Source organism: Leptonychotes weddellii, chromosome 4, assembly GCF_054177405.1.
Source record: "Leptonychotes weddellii isolate Sample4059 chromosome 4, ASM5417740v2, whole genome shotgun sequence".
Lineage (NCBI taxonomy): Eukaryota > Metazoa > Chordata > Mammalia > Carnivora > Phocidae > Leptonychotes > Leptonychotes weddellii.
In genome coordinates, this window is record NC_138372.1 from 139,744,394 (window position 1) to 139,757,596 (window position 13,203).

At 44.4% G+C, this 13,203-nt stretch overlaps 1 long non-coding RNA gene across 1 annotated transcript in view; it reads left to right on the top strand.

Moving 5' to 3' along the window:
* The first annotated feature begins 1,676 nt into the window (after positions 1–1,676).
* Positions 1,677–13,203, top strand: part of LOC145721149 (uncharacterized) — a 19,472-nt gene continuing 7,945 nt past the window's right edge. Inside the window, exon 1 of the long non-coding RNA XR_014144614.1 lies at positions 1,677–1,748. This is a non-coding gene — a long non-coding RNA (uncharacterized LOC145721149). The remainder of the gene's footprint in view (positions 1,749–13,203) is intronic.

Consider the following 13,203-nt stretch of genomic DNA (forward strand, 5'->3'; position numbering starts at 1 on the left):
ACACGGCTCTTCTCTAACAAAGCAAAGCAAAGCAAACCCTTTCTCTACCCCCTGCCCCCTTCAACCACAGTTCCCAGTAAAATTTCCACGTTTTCTCCACTTCATTGCCCTACATTCATTTTAAACACACACACACACACACACACACACACACACACACACATTTAAATTGGGAAATACGTATACAAAGGAAGGTAAAAAAAAAGTCTTTTTGTTCCCTGGACAAGTAACTAGTTTCTCTGAGGCTTCTTTTTCTTACCGTACAAGGATACAGCCTTGCTGTGTTTTGAGAGCACTAAATAAAATAACTCTGCCAAGTATCAAAGGCACAAAGTAGGTCTTCAGTAAACTACCTTAGGTAGTTTAAGGTAAGAAACCCACCTGGCTCCAGGTAGAGCAGGGCTGGCATCGGCCCAGGCAAGTCTAGGCACGTCCCTGGATTTCTCTCTGCCTTCCTGCCCCCACCCAGTCCCATCAGCTCATGGCCTCCATTCTCAGTGGCCTGGGCTTGAGCTGAGGATTGCAAAATGGAATCAGCAAGGAAAGGGCAGGAATGAGAGGCCAACAAACCTTGTATTCTACTCCCCAGCCCCCAGCAAGCTCACTAAAGCACAATCTATCCCTCAGATCCCAGGGGTCGGGTAATTTCTAGATCTCTCTCCTGTTAAATAATAAAAATTCAACTGAGTAAATTTTAAAGATAATAATTGGCTTTACTGAATGATTCATGAATCAGGCCAGCATCCCATCTAGCAAATTGAAAGAAGCTCCAAAGGGCTACAGGTAGGGAAAGGTTTTTAAAGGCAAGACAAGAAAGTCATTAAAAAAAAGATTATTTGGGGCAAGATCACCTCTCTCTGGGGGACAAAAAGGCCTTCCTTAATAGATGAATTCTCTTACCTGTGCTAACCAGGCAATTCCAGACTGACCAGTTAAGATTACATTCCTGGGAAGGTTGGAAACTGCAATTAGGTGAGGTATTAAGTCCCAGTTTGGTGATGTGGGTCTAGCACAAGGGACTCCATTTTGGGCCTGTTGATTCTTTTTACCCCGCTCTCATTCTGTGTATACCATACCCTCTTCTTACTCCACAGGCTCTGAGAGCCTAGGATGTGCCAATTGTGAGGCCAGGGGCCAGCAGGTTTCAGAGACTCTGACCCAACACATTTCCTGTCCTCCAGTAGTTCATCAGAGGGGAGAACAAAGCAGTCAGGTTTCAAATCCTGGCTTCATGGGGGAACGGCTGTGTGGCCTTGGCTGAGACACTTCTAGGGACACTTCCTATTTCTTCACCCACAATATAGGGAGAGTAATACGTACCTTTCAGGGCTGTTTTGAAAATGCCACGGTGCAATCTAGCTCTTAGGATTTACAGAAGAATTTTTCTGTGCTGTTTTTGCCTGTCGAGAAAAAAATGCAACAGCCTCATAAGGAGGAATGGAATATACTTCTCTCTAAAGATAGGCAAGCACATTGGAGATAAAAAATAGTACATGGCAATACAGATTATGATCCGAAAGGCAGACAGAAAAGCAGTTTGGGAAGTTTTTCAGTTCTCTTGTTAATTAACCCCCAGCTTGCTGGGTCAAAAGCGAAAGGGGATGTCTGTGGCCAGACTTCGGTGTCACCACTAGGGGGCGTCGGTGTGTGGAAACGAAAGGGGCCTGACCGCAAAGTGACTCTTGCTTTCCTTGTGGACAGTAGGGAAGACAGAACACAGCTAATTGTCAAGAACGAAGCGGAGGCAGGTATTGAATTTTCGTCTCATTTCTAAATTTAGTTCTTAAGCCATGTGACAAATATAATAAAAAGAGACTGCAGAATGCCAAGGGAGGGAGGGAAACCTACATATTGGTCCTTCCCTTGGAAAATCGCTCCTGGAGAACAAGCAGTATTCTACTGCAATGCTGTTAGCTTGTCAGCGCTGTGCAGAGCATGTTATTAGAGGAATTTATTAATACAGATTCCACAATAATAAGTGGACGCGAAACCTCTTGCTTTGGGCGGTTTCTTATTTGACTTCCTGGGGGATTTCTTCGGATTCCCATCTACTGGAAATTCATGTAAAACATGAAAATAGAGTTTGCATGAATTTCGCTCTGAAATGTTTTCTGTTTTATTTTCGCTTCTGCGGGGCTGGGGAGCATCGAGCACCCTGGGAGCTGTCCTTCTCCCCGACTTTATTCAGGGTGAAAAAGAGGGTTTTCACTACCCTCTAGTGGCTGGCTCTGGCCAGGTTGAAACTGCCGAGGGGCTGGGCCAACAACCGCGCAGAGCAGGCGTCGGTGGGGAGGGGAGCCTGAGAAGGTCTCCAGGCTGTGCAGGAGAGGGAGGGAGGAAAATTACTCCCACGGGGGTGCCAGGCTCTTCTGCCCCACTACCCACTCCCGGGCAGGAAAACAGGCCCTGTTGCTGGCAGCTGTAGGAGCTCCTCCGGACTCCGGGCAGCCTCGCCAGGAGGCCCCAGCCTGGGGATGGCAGGAGGGCCGGCACCTGCCCGGGGAGCCAGCGTGGAAGCCACTCCTGCCTTGCGGTTCTGTCCTGTGCGCGGAAGGAAGGGGAGCACCGTGGCCTCGGGATGCGCCTCGCCTGGCTGCACCCCCGGTGGGCGGGCCATGAGAGCGGAGAGTCCTCCGTGGTCCCACGGCCCGCGTTCGCGGTGTGGCCCGGCTGGGTTGCTGGCAAGCCCTGCATGTAAGAGTCTGTATCTGCTGGGCGCCTGGGTGGCTCAGTTGGTTAAGCGACTGCCTTCGGCTCGGGCCGTGATCCTGGAGTCCCGGGATCGAGTCCCGCATCGGGCTCCCTGCTCGGCAGGGAGCCTGCTTCTCCCTCTGACCCTCCCCCCTCTCATGTGCTCTCTGTCTCTCTCATTCTCTCTGTCTCAAATAAATAAATAAAATCTAAAAAAAAAAAAAAAAAGAGTCTGTATCTGCTGCCTGTTGAAGTGGTCCTAGGAAGGATTAGAGAGACTCCACGCAGTGGGGGTGCTTGCTTTCGCAGGGAAGCAGCCAGTTATCCGTGACTCTGGGGTATGTTGGATGCTGCCTCCTGACTCTCAGCTTTTCTCACCTCTTTGAGGTTGTAAGTCACTTAAATTTAAATACCCACCTGTGGCTATTGGCGACAGCATCAGACAATGTAGTTCTAGACAATGTGAGAGGGAGACCTTTGTAACTCCAGCACTGAGCGTGAAATGAGCAGTCACAGGATTGGATTCATGATGAACTGTGCGAGTTTTGAAGTGAAGGCAGGCATGAGACAGATGCAATCAGATGCCCGCATCCATCCAGCCAACAAACCTCTTCTACCCCCCCCCCCCTTATTAACAATGTTCAAATATGATTTAGTGCCTCCCCCACTAGTCCGGCAGCTGGAAGGCTGACGCTCCGCCCTGCTCATCCTATTCATTTTGGTTTCCCCAGCACCCAACACGGTCCCTGACATATCGTAGAATTGCAACCATTGTTTGCATTGAAGGAATGGAGCCGTGCTAGGCCCTTGGAGAGATGGTCAGATCAATCAGACATGGATCCTACCCTCAGTGATTTTATGGCCCAATCATAAATACTTAACATACTAGATGAGAAGACTCGTGTGGAAGCGTTGGCATCATTCCTGGCACAAAGTAGGCTCGCAATAACTACTCGTTTATTTTCTCCCTTCCGTTCTCCTATTCCCTCTAGAACCCACCCTCCAAAGATTTCTGAATGGGATAAAGTGCTCAAGGTTTTAGAAGAGGCAAAGATTAATTTTGTCTGGGACAATCAATGAAGGCTTCCTGGAGGAGGAAGCATTTGATCTGTTTGACCCAGAACTCTAAGCAGCATGAACAAAGACACAGAGATGTGTGGGAAAGTAAAAAGAAGGACGTGTGTGGAGAAATGCAGAAAAGGTCAGTCTTGTTTGTGGAAGTGTATGAAGGAAAGAAGTAGGAAACTGGATAGGAAAGTTCCCTGCTTACGAGGTTAGGGAAGGCCCTAAAGGATGGTGTGAAGAACCTGGATTTTATTACCAGCGAGACCAGATAGCCCTGCATCTGGGCAGCTTCTGTTGTTCAACCACAGACTATGTGACGACCCGGGGCTAGCTGCCTAATTCCCTCTGAGCCTTACTTTCTTCATCTGTAAAATGAGGATGATACTACTTTCTCAAAACCTGAATGAGAGCACACTGCAAATACACCCTACACTTTTCTAATCCTTTTCCACTTTGGAAAAGTCTGCATCTTATCACATATAGGGTTAACCCTGCACTCACTTACATGCCATTATCATATTCTAATTAAAAACTTTTCTATTTATGGATATTTAGGTTGCTGCCAATCTTCAAGTAATTTATATCTATGTATCTACAAGATAAATCCATAAAGTAGCATTGCTAAATCAAAGTGTATATGAAATTTAAATGTTGACAGAATTACCAAATTAGTGGATCATAAAAGAGTGGATCAGTTTCCACTCCTATCAGCAATATATATAAAGGTCTGTTTCCTTACACCTTCACTAACGACGTTACCAAACATTTTGATCTTTGCCAGTCTGAAAGGTTTTAAGTTGGTATCTAATTGTAGTCTTAATTTACATTTATATTATTAGGAGGGAGGTTGGGCATCTTTTCAACTTTTAAAGGCCGTTTGTATTTCTTCTCTGGGAACTGTTTGTAGCCTTTGACCATTTTGGTTGTTAGCTTTCTTCTTACCGATTTATGGGAATTATTTATTTATTAAGGAAACTAGCTCTTCTGGATAGGGTAGCAAATGTTCACAATTTGTCATCTCTCTTTCAGTACGTTTATTTTTTCCCCTGGCGGATATATATATATATATTTTTAATGTTTCTATAGTTAGATTGACCATTGCTTTCTTTCACAGTTTCTGGCTTTTGAATCATCCTCAGAAAGGCATCCACTCCAAGATAATAAGAGGAATCTTGGATTTATTTGGGGGTGAGGAAAGAGGCAGGAAATTCCCCTTTCCTTTCTTCTAGGTGGCAGTGACCCTAACACCATTTCTCTGGATTCCTTTGAGCATCAAGAGCCATTCAAGAGCCAAGCAAGGGGCCCTGCTTAGAGGAAGACCATGTATTGATGTCAATGTTCTAAACATCGCTTCATCCTCACAACAACGGTGTGAGGTGTTAGCATCCCCGTTTGTCAAGTGAGGGGCCAAGGTTCAGAGAGTAAATGGCCCCCAGAGGCACAGCCAGCAAGTGACAGAGCTGGGATGCCGGCACTCCACCCATGAGAACTAGGTTTGGGAAGGGGAGGCACAGCCCCCTTTACAGAGGGACCGGAGGATGGCTGTTCAGTCCCATCCTGGTCATTCCTCCCCTCCGAAGGCCTCCTAGACCCGGCAGCCGAAGCTCCCTGTAGCCCGCAGACGCAGTGTCGGTCCCAGCAAAGCTGTCCCTGCTCAGGAATCCCAGTGAGGAGCCGTCACGGGAGCAAGGAATCAAGCTCTGGCATGCGCACTGGAAATTGTGCCAGCCGCTAGCATGAGCCCGAGTAGTACAGCTGTCCCCTCAGCAGGGATCCCTGAGGGGACCGCAGTCGAGGGCAGTTCATCTCTGAGACCATTTCCTTCTTTCCACTTGTCTTGGACGCGACAGGGCCCTCTCAGCCACCCCGATTGCAAAAGCATCAGCCTCTCCATCCCTGGCTCTGCCCCCGCTGTTGCCCTCCTTTCGGAAAGCCCTAGTCCGAACGGTTCTCTGGGAGCCGAGCAGCTCTCCTGCAAGCTTGCAGGACTCACACTCAGGTCAGAGGCTGTGCACAATCCTTGTTTCCATTTGGAGTGGGCTAGGGCAGTGAGAGCGGAGGGAAATGCACGGAGCGCTCCAAGGTAAACCTGGCCTCCCCGCCAGGGCCTGCTGCGGGCTCTGCATAACTAATTGGCCACTAGTCTCTCTGAGCAGGACACAGGCCCAGTGGTGAGTGTCTCGGCCTGGTTATAGTATGCAGCTTTTATTACTGTTCTCTCTATATCTTATCAATGGAGAAAAGGGCAAGGGCCTTAGGCATGTGTCCGAAGATACACGGCAGGCTCACAGCCCCTCTTTGTGGCCCAGTTCGTGCAAGTTGAGTTCCAAGAGGTCTAGTTTAGCAAGAGGAAGGCTAGGCTGTCTTACAGACCGTGGTGATGGTGGTAGCAGGGGCAGGGAGAAAGGTAATGGGGAGGACATCAGAGAATCCAAGACTCCAAAGGGAGGTGCTCTCTCAGTAGGAATTTTAAAATGCTTCCATGGGAAAAGTTAAGGACTACCCTCAAAGTCAGATTTTTTTTTCCTGTTAATAATAGTGTCTCTTGCAGTAATTTCTTTTTTTCTTTTTAAAGATTTTATTTATTTATTTATTTGACACAGCAGGGAGGGGAGAGAGCAAGCACAAGCTGGGGGAGCGGGAATGGAGGGGCAGAGGGAGAAGCAGGCTTCCCACTGAGCAGGGAGCCCGAAGTGGGGCTTGATCCCAGGACCCTCGATCACGACTGGAGCTGAAGGCAACCACTTAACTGACCGAGCCACCCAGGCGCCCCTCTTGCTGTAATTTCTTTGACAGCAACCATAGAAACATTCTTCTAGATATGTCTCCTCAGGCAAGGGAAACAAAAGCAAAAATAAATGATTGGGACTACACTAAAATAAAAAGCTTTTGCACAGCAAAGGAAATCATCAACAGAACAACAAGGCCGCTACTGAATGGGAGAAAATATTTGTGAATGATATATCCAAGAAGGGGTTAAGATCCAAAATATATAAAGAACTCATACAACTCAACACCAAAAAACCAAATAATCCAATTTACAAATGGGCAAGGAACTGAGTAGACATTTCTCCAAAGACAACCAGATGGCCAACAGTCACATGAGAAGATGCTCAGCATCACTAACCATCAGGGAAATGCAAATCAAAACCACAATGAGATATTACCTCACACCTGTTAGAATGGCTAGAATCAAAAAGGTAAGAAACAGCAAATATTGGCAAGGATGTGGAGAAAGAGGAAGCCTCGTACACTGTTGGTGGGAATGCAAATTGGTGCAGCCACTCTGGAAGACAGTAAATTAAATTAAATTAAAAATAGAATTACCATATGATCCAGTAATTCTACTACTGGGTATCTACACAAGAATATGAAAACACTAATTTGAAAAGATACATGCACCCCTATGTTTATAGCAACATTATTTATAATAGCCAAGATATTGAAGCAACCCAAGTGTCCATCGGTAGATGAGTGGATAAAGAAAAAGTGGTATACGTAGACAATGGAATATTACTCAACCATAAAAAAACAGACCTTGCCATTTGTAACAACATGGATGGCTGGAGGGCATTATGCTAAGTGAAATAAGTCAGACTGAGAAAGACAAATACCATATGATTTCACTTATATGTGGAATTTAAGAAGCAAAACAAATGAACAAAGAAAAAGAAACAAAAAAACCAGACTCTTAAATACGGAGAACAGACCTGTGGTTGCCAGAGGGGAGGTGGGTGGGGGGATGGGTGAAACGGATAAAGAGGATTAAGAGCACACTTATCATGGTGAGCACTGAGTAATGTACAGAATTGTTGAATTATTCTATTGTCCACCTGAAACTAATATAACACTGTATGTTAATTAAGAGAAAGAAAGAGTGGCTCCTGTCCTCCCAGATGTTGAGGGGCATCACAGTGGATGACACCATCTACTTGGTGCTCACTACTCACTAGCTTTATTGAGTAACCACTAGAAAGTCTTTTGGCCTTGAATTCCTTGAATTTTAAAACTGATCACTCTCACTCCCCAAGCACTGCCGAGCGCACTGCAAAGAGAAAGGCCATTTGCACCTTCCCGGGTCGGGCTACCTTATTTTTTCTCTGCAACTCAGCTTGAATGTCATCTCTTCGGGCAGAACGTCTCCAAGCCCAGGACCGGTCTAAATGCTCATCTCTGTGCTCTCAGCTCTCCGCACCTACTTTTAACATATCCCCACCGACTGTTCCTACCCGGCCCTCTCATCAGATGGTAAAAGCCTTTAAAGCCGGGATTGTTCCTTGCGTGACTATGTCCAATTCATCCCAGGGCCTGGCAGAAAGCAAATGTGTCCAATAGAATTCACCCTTCTGAGCCAAAGTGGAATATTTTTCAATAGATGGTTTTAGAAAAATACACATTAGATTATATGAAATTGAATCTTGGGACTTTGACACTGGGTGGACCTCATCCTTCAGACGGGTGAAGTAAGGCCCTGAAGATGAAATGGCTTGCCCAGAGCCCAGCCACATGTCAGCAGCCAGGCTGACACGTGAGCACATTTACTGGTGGAACAAAGCTTGTTAATGACATCGGAAACTATCCCTGGGCTGAGGTTCATTCGGATGAAACAGCCCAAAACACATGCATTGGTTGTGCAACCCAAAAAATGCTTTGGCCTTTGTATCTTCTGTCTTTTTCATTTGTACTAGGTATTTTTCTTTTCAAATTTTTACCTTTTATTAGCTTTGATTCTAAAAGTTTACATGCTTATTACAGAGATTCTGGAATATGCTGAAAAGTAAAAGAAAGAGAGGAAAGGAAAAAATGATCTGAATTCCACCAGCCAGAGGCAGCCTGCATTATTATGGTCTTTTGCCACAGCTGAATGCATGTGACTGAGATCAAGTTGCATGTTGAATTTTACATTTTTCCTCTTTTTGAATACCGTTGGATTAGGAGTAAAGTCCTTAAAAATCAGGCCTTCCCGTGTAGTGTTTGTGCTGTGAAGCTTTTCCGTCAGCACACTTTGTACTGAGTTAATGTATAAATAAAAAGGAGCCAATAATGAAAATAAAAAGGAAAGATGCTATACAATCTAGTATTTGTAATAGCTACACTTTAGTCTGTAGGAATAGATGACCTTTCCCTACCATCCGGATGGCTGGTAATTTTTCCCTGTAATAAATGAAAACTGTTTGTTACATCATCTCACTGTGATGAAGCAACATCTCTGTATGAAATCTCTACCTGTATTTCTAATTATTGCTTTCTGAGTCACATCATATGTCGTCGACTTTGAAGGAAAGATTTCTAAAAGGTGAATTATTTCAAAACTTAGGATCAGCCCAAAAGGTAATGCTGTTTTTCAAGTTGCCTGAAAAGCACTGATTCCGTGTCAGAAAAAGGTGAGATCATTTTATAAGCAGCAAGAAATACAATAGAGTGAAATGGTGTTGAATTTCGCCTGTAACATAAGGGACCTGGCTCTTCACATTTGAGGGAGGGATTGATTTCTCTTTTTACCTACAGCTGTAAATTGCATGTTAATTGCTGTTATGCAATGCTAAAGGACAGGAGTTGCTTCTTTTTTTTTTTTAGGAGTTGCTTCTTGAACTATTTTTTCCCGTTGGTATAAAAGTTAAGTAGTTTGAGTTCAAAGATAAAGTAACTAGGAAGACTACCTGGTTCTTAGAACATGGAGCCCAGCTCCTCGATTTAAGTTTGTAGCCATAGAAAAATACCCAAGTAAAATACAGCTGTCTCCCTAATAATCTGCTCACAGAAGATTATTCTCTCTCTTTGGCTTCCATCTGAAGCCTCACAATATAAAATTTAAATATCTGCAGCTTCGTAAAAAACTATTTTGGGGGCGCCTGGGTGGCTCAGTCGTTAAACGACTGGTCATGATCCCAGGGTCCTGGGATCGAGCCCGGAGTCAGGCTCCCTGCTTGGTGGGAAACCTGCTTCTCCCTCTCCCTCTGCCCCGCCCCCCACGCCCCCACCCCCCCACCCCCGTTTGTGCTTTCTCTCTCTCTTTCTGTCAAATAAATAAAATCTTTAAAAAATATATTTTAAACAAGGTAAAGGCTAAAATAAAATTCAGGTTTGACAGACTAAAAATGAAAGCAAGCAATAAAAATAGACTTCTAAATGTTTCTATTTTTAGGTTCTAAGTGCATTTGTGTTGTGAAAATTACATAGACACTAGCTTATGGGGATTATACTTTCATTTCACAAACATAGAAATGTATTTTATTATATTAATACGATCCCACTATCAAATCCGTGCTTATTATGAAACGAACAATAAAAATACTTCTAAAAAGGCAACCCTGCATCTCAACACAGCTTTCAGGGTGGTGCACACTTTCCCACTTGACTTGTATCAGTTTTTTCTTTTTTAATCGCCAGAGGAAACTGCTTAAAAACAGGATTAATGATGGGCAAACAAGATTGCTGTGGAAGTGATTTCGAGGCTACAAAGCAATTTTGAGCCCCCAGGAGACTACACTGCTGAGACTCTTCAAAACAAAGACTCCTGTTTCAGGGGCGAGCCCGCCAGTGAGGACAGGGTGTGAGGCCCTAACCAGTCGAGCCTTCTATGCAAATCTCTCACCGATTTCTAGGAAGTAAGACAATCACCCACATTTACTGATATGTTACTATGTTCCAGGAATGGGCAGGGCACTTTACAAACATTATTCCATGTAACCCCCCACCTCCACCCCCTGTACAGCCCCACGAAGTAACTGCCATTGTGATCTCCATTTTACAGAAAGGAGAGCTGATGTCCAGAGAGGTCTACTGTCTCTCCTAAAAGTCACATGGCTAGGGGGTGGCTGGGAGTCAGTCCAGGTCTGTGTGATGTCCTTCTAACGTCCCACCCCTCACACTGCCCCATTAAGTATGATTTAACATGAAGAGAGAAAAGAGAAAACAGTAGGAATCAGTGTAGGAAGGAGGGTGGAGTCCCCCAAATTGGATTTCTAAACGAAAATGCAAGAAGGATTCCATGCTTCGGCAGAATATCTAGGTTCTCAGAGGACTCTCTTCAAGTGGGATACTTGAGCCAGCAAACTCAGACCCTTCTCCCTTCCCTCCACCTCCCCTTGGGGAGGAAGGGCTGCGCTGACTGCTCCCCAGGCCTCCACGTTCCTGGTTCCAGCCTGGCCTTGGATACAGCCTAGAGGCATGCACCCACTGGCAGGCCTGGGCTGGGGCACTCATGCTGGCCAAAGTCTGGGCAGCTCAACCCTGAGAGGGAAGGAAAAGAAGGCCTGTTTCCATCCCAAGTGTCCTGTGTTGTTTGATCCAATTGCACTAGCAACAAAACCCATGCTTGGCTTCACTACTGTGGTTCCTCCTGTCTGTTTGACAAAGCCCAGGAGAGGGAGAGGGAGAGGGAGAGGAGGGGCAGGGCATTTAGGGATGGGGGCCCTCTATCCCTCAATAAGCCCTCCCGCCACCCTTTGATTTCAGGTTAAATCCCTTTACCCTCAAGGCCTGAAGGAGCTGGGCTGGTGGTGACCTCGTACATCTCTTTGGGCCTAAAATCCTGTGAAATTGATTCAAAGGAAAAAAGATAGACTAGAAAAAGGAATAAGGGCAGATCTCCTACAAAAACAAAAAACAAAAAACAAACAACAAACAACAACAACAAAAAAAAACCCCACAAAAGAAACAAAGATGCTTTTGGCTTTGGGCTATTTAAAACCCAGCCTAAAATATTTAGGTATAGAACCTAGAATGTTAAACACCAACATTCTTTAAAAATATAATTTTTAGAACAGAATTCAGCCCAATTGAGTTGATAAAGGTCTCCAAGGATTTTCACAGCTAAATCTTCAGATAACTTGGCCTTATACTTGTCTTTACCTTTCACTTCTACATCAGTAACCCCAAAACTCAACCACTCGTGGATCCCCTTCATCACAGAATTGTAACATTGTTTGTTAAAGCCTCCAACCCTGAAACTCCCCTCCCTGATTAGAATCTCCTACCTTCCCGAATCTATCCTTCCACCTCATCCAGTCATGAGTTCTTCTACTCCTGCCATTCCAGCCCTCTAGAGAACATGAGTCACTTGCGTTCCCTGGGATCCATTTCCCCTTTGTGCCATTCTTCCCACACGGTCACTATGGTCTAAGGGGGTTGTGATGGGGACTTGTGACTCCGGGCCTGGTCAACAGATCTGTTCAACAAACACTTATATGGTGCTTATGCTGAGCTAGGCACTCTTCTAAGTACTTTTAAAATGTTAACTTATTTATGGGGATTAACATAAGAATAAAAACATTCGTAATCTGGCTTAAAATTTAAAAAAAACAAAAACAAAAACAAAAAAAGTAAATTATTCTTAATCTTAAAAAAAAAAAAATGTTAACTTATTTAAGTCTCACAATAACCCTATCAGATAAGTACTATTTTTCCCATTTTACAAAGAAGAAAACTAAGAAATAGAGAAGTTAAGTCACTTGCCCAAGATGCACAGCTACTTTATTTTCCTCTGACTGGTATGATTGGTTCAGCATTGTACCTATGCCCAAATAAGAGCCTAGCTGGAATTGCTGGGGCCTCTCCTTAAGAGACTTTTGTTCTTCCCTGCACTTGAAGTGGGGTACAGCCATCTGGTGACCACAGGGAGGAAGCTTCTTTAGGAATGAAGCCATCACAAGACTGAGGGAAAGAAAGAAAGAACCTGAATCTCAGTAACAAAATGGGAGCCCCTGATCAAACCGTGCCTGAAACCAGGCCTACTCCTGACCTTTTCAGTTTGGTGAGCTAGTGAATTATCTTTCTGTTTTAAAAAAGTTTGGTTTGAGTTATCTTTCACTTGCAATAAAAAAAGCCCTAGCTAGTACAGCTCAGTTCATCAACTTTATAATTCAGCCTGTCTAACTTTTTACCATTATAAAGTCAACTGATGAGAAAAATGAGCATTCTTTGATGAACACTTGAATATTTAAAAATTTTGTTTTGGCAGCGTATGATACCACAGAAATCATGATTCATAAGATAAGCACCAGTATGCACACTTGGATAATTTCATGAGCACAAGCATGCATGGCCCTGATTTTTTTTTAATCAACAATGTCCATTTTTAATTAAACATTTAACTAAAAATGTCCAAATGGATGGCACGTTTACAAAAAGTTTGCCCAGAAATGGGCAAAATATTCTTCTTCTCTCCATCCTGGTGTCAACTCCCATGTCTAACGGAAGCCCCTACCAATCTGGTGAACCACTCGCCACAGCAGTCTCTCTCTTTTTTTTTTTTTTTGCATGACAAAGTCTTTACTTTCAAGTGATTATCAGTACACCAAGTAAGAACATGTATACAAGTTCTTGAATTCTATCATCTAATAATTTTGATTAAGAGAAACTAAGAGCAGCCCGAACAATATATACTAGTATTCGCTGTTCCACCCTTAGCCGAAAGGACGACTTAAGGCCGGCTGCTGCTTCACA